Genomic DNA, 4,172 nt, shown 5'->3' with positions numbered 1-4,172 from the left:
ATTATTATTTAGATAAGAGCGGAATAGGCAAAGAACTCACCTTCGTTAATATACAGAATCAGCCTATGAAATATGAAGTGGAGGCAGACGAGGGTCAAATTTAAATTCAGCTCAACCTCATCTCTGGCCAATGTTATTCGCGTTCCCACGGTAATTGTGCACATTGCTGGCCGCAAAGAGACCAATTGGAGTGGAGAAAGGGGTACCTTAAAATGCCATTGGTTAACTATCTGATTGACATCCTTTTGGCAACCCAATTTCACTTTTCCACTTGGTGAACGTTTGCGTGGGTTGGATGATCTGGAAAGTATGTGATTATATTGCGTTGTGCCAAGTTGCAGAATTTTGCACAGTTTGCATTTCATGGGATTGGTCGATAGCTCGCTTTGATATGCTCATTGTGTTTTGCTGTTAAATTCAACAAACGTTCACATTCTGCTTGCATTCAGTGATAATATACGAGTTAGCATTTGAAAGGTATTTAATGCCAAGTTTTACAGATGAATTTTCTTGCCTGCCTTCATTCTAACACCTGATATAGTGGTTGGAAATGGGTAAAATTTGGGATGGAGATAAACGAGTAAGATGTCATTTATGTACATAGATAGGAACCAGTTAAAGAGATGTTTGTCGTTTCGTGTACCAGTTTGCCATTGAAGTACACCATGACTCATAAGACCATCAGGATGATGAGGAAAATCAGTAATAGACCGATCTACTTTCCATTAGATTTACCATCAATCCATCCACTCATTCACAATTCAATTTCTCAGTTGCATACTGGTGCCCATCTATCCACGTGGAGTTGAATCAAGTCGAACCTGTCAAGCTCAGAAATAAAGTACTCCATTGGGGAGCACTTTAATCCACTTGTCAGTGTTTACCGATGAGTATGGATGGTACGCAGGTGCTGTGTGTTCAAGCGTTCCAGCTGTCAGTCAGTTTTTGACTAGCTTTGAGCTTGGTAGTTGACAAGTAGGAGGAAGTGAACAAGAGCAGGATGTCGCAAACAATACGAAAGAACTCATGAGAGTAGAAACTTCTTAAAAGTAGAAGCAGCAACAATTCCTACGAATGCACCAATCCTTAGCTCTTTCCCTCACTGAAGAAAAATTGGTAACTACGTTTTTTTAGGGCCAAAAAGAAATTGATGCCCACTGCGCTTTTGGCTATAGGAATGCTGTTAGTGTTTACAAGACGGCACAAGGAGAATTTCCTCCATGTCATTCTGTGAAGCAGATGCTGCATTCAGGGATGCCATCCCGACTTTGTTTAGCAGTATGTTCACTGGTAAATTAACACGTTGGGCTGCCGATTCTGGGGGGCATGGCAGGCGTAATAGTTTGCAGTGCCTCACCACCACGGCCTTTCCGTTGTTGACAGACAGCTTTGCAACGTTGGCACAAAGCTTCTTATTAAACAACGGATTATATGTTAACCAATGTACACGGGAGCGGACATCGGTGTCTGTCTGGAATCTTAATTGGAGTTTCAGTACACCTTCCACAAAGGTGTGTAAAGCCATGAGACCATGGCTGTGGTGAACAATCTGGGTTGGCTTTGTATTAACAACATGACTAGTGATCGGTGTTCTGTCAAGCAGTCATTCGGTGACGTCAACAGTCGCCTCCTTCCCCCTTCACTTCATTCCCGCTCGTTTAAATGCGTTGACGAGCCTCTTCCCTTGATTTGTTGATTGATGTTTAAGGGACAACAGGCGAATGTGTGTAATGGTATGTTGGCAAAAGTAATCATGGAAATAACACAGAGTGAAGTGGATTCTCGTCTCTGCGAACTATAAGGAAACTATAATCAAGGTCCCTAAAACCCCTTGTTGACCACAGGATTCATGGAAGTTGGGCACAGTGAAGTATAAGCAAACTGGTAGTTTGTTGGTGGGATTCACCGCCGAAGGTTTTGAAAGACATCCGCCAAAACGAGTAAGAGACGTCATTGAGCAGGGTGTTTTGGAAGGGAACAGAACACTATAGTTGTATGGGGAGCTTCAGTTGTCCATCATCAACATTGATGGACATTCTATTGTTTGGGTTAACCGATTGTTTTCCTCTCAAGTCATGATGGAAAGTCACTATTGCATGGGCAATGCCATCTATTAGAGGCGCAACGAAGTGCAGTGGGTCAAGGGAGACAGTTATAACACCTCGCACGTGTTAACAACTCCATCAGGCTGAGCAGTGGGATAAATGGATGGATGGAAAACGGATGCTGGAGTAGTGTTCCAAGGTAAGATGCATGCACGATCTAGTACTGCATCGCCTACAAAAAGCTGGTGATTGTGCCCTCGGGACCGGATCAAGTCAAGATCACAGGTAGGGCATTTAATAGACAAGATGTCGCTGGACATGTCCCTTTAGACCGCTATGTATGAGAGGGTAGGGTCGGGGAGCGTGCGTGCATGTAATAACAAGCTGAGTTGGGAGGTTATGATGAAGGCAAAATGGGAAGAATTTCATTGTAAAGCATTTGGTCAAGGAAGAAATGTTTTATCAAATGCAATCTGTTTGAAGACACTGCCAGTCAATCAGAAGTGGCAGGGCATGTCACAAGACTCTTTCGACATCACGTATTTATCCAGCCCTTATTCATCCATCCATCCATCCATCCATCCAGCCAGAATCCCTATTTCATCCATTATCCATACCTTCACCCTGTATCCAACAATCCGTAGCATTCCTATTTATCCATTTATCCACCTCTATTTCATCTCCACGCCCATACCTCTTTTCGTCCATTTATGCACCTATAATTCATCCCGACATTTGTTCCTTCTTTGCGTTCCTCTGCTCCATGCCGTACAATTATCATTTCCAGCTACATATAGTTCGGTCATTTTTACCCTGGAAAATTTAAATTATTGATGCATTTACTCGTATGAATCCAAAAATTTTCCTATTGAAACCCATTTAACAGAAAGCAAATTCTTATTTCTGAGATTAAAGATACTCTCAGAGGCAGGTTGCTTAATAAAATGAAGTTAGCAAATTAGTGTAAACGCAGCAGAAGTACTCGCACAAGTGCCTGCAATAAGCAAACTGGTGGCAGTCTATACAAATGCTTGTCCAGCTTTTGAAACCAATGAAACGACCATCAAGATATGTTCTAAAGCTCCTGTAGGAATATCTTCTGTGTACCTGACCACCCAACATCATCCATCAGCACACCTGCTCATACAGGCTAATTTAAGTCGACTCTAGACCAACACATTTCACAATTTCTCTTTCTCATACATCCAGAATCTCGTCGAGTGGGCAGTGCCCACCCCATCCATTCAATGAGGCACCTGATAGTCTCACTCCTCATCTACACACATGAATGCAAGATCATCCATCCCACGCAAAATGCTCCACGTGGAAAATTGAGATGAGGTTGCCAAATGGATGTCAATCAGACAATTTTCCAATGGCGTTTTCAGATACCGATTTCTCCAAGCCGACTGACCACTTCACGGCTGGTATTGTGCACAATCACCATGGAAACGCGAATAAAATTGGTTTCAGATGAGTTTGCACTCTCTTTAAATTTAGCCTTTGTTCCAACTAAGTGAAAATTTATCCAAATTTATTGAACTGCTTTCCAGAAAAAAACATAATGCCATACATCTGAAACGAGGTAATTTGTTGGCTTTTTAGCGACCGACTGAACCTGTGGAAATGACTGTCAATCGACCCTTGCTCTACAGTAGAATTCTTCTTCATTTGCCTGCATTCGTCGTTGACAACTCAGCTAGCTATCACATATCCGCACGCCATACAACTCTGCATTTTCAAGCACAGCGGCCAAATAACAGGAGCATCGACTCTATGTACTATGGTGACTCTATTTGAGAGCTCGAAGCAAACCGGAATGGATGAAATGTACACTGAGCAAATCAAAGACAGTTACCTACCGACGACATAAAATGCAAATTGTGCAAAATTCAGCAAATGGGCACCATGTGATGCATTCACTTATTTGCTAGGTCATCCAACCCACGCAAATGTGCTCCATATGGCAAACAGGGCTTGAGCTGCCAAATGGATACCGTTCAGGCAATAAACCAATGGAATTCTCAGATATCCATTTTCTCAACTCCGATTGGTCTCTTTACGGCCAGCAGTGTAGGAACGTGAATATCATTGGCTAGAAGCGGGGTTGAGCTGAATTTAAATTTG

Source organism: Echinococcus granulosus, assembly GCF_000524195.1.
Source record: "Echinococcus granulosus chromosome Unknown EG_S00019, whole genome shotgun sequence".
Lineage (NCBI taxonomy): Eukaryota > Metazoa > Platyhelminthes > Cestoda > Cyclophyllidea > Taeniidae > Echinococcus > Echinococcus granulosus.
Note: the sequence above shows the minus strand (reverse complement) of the source record.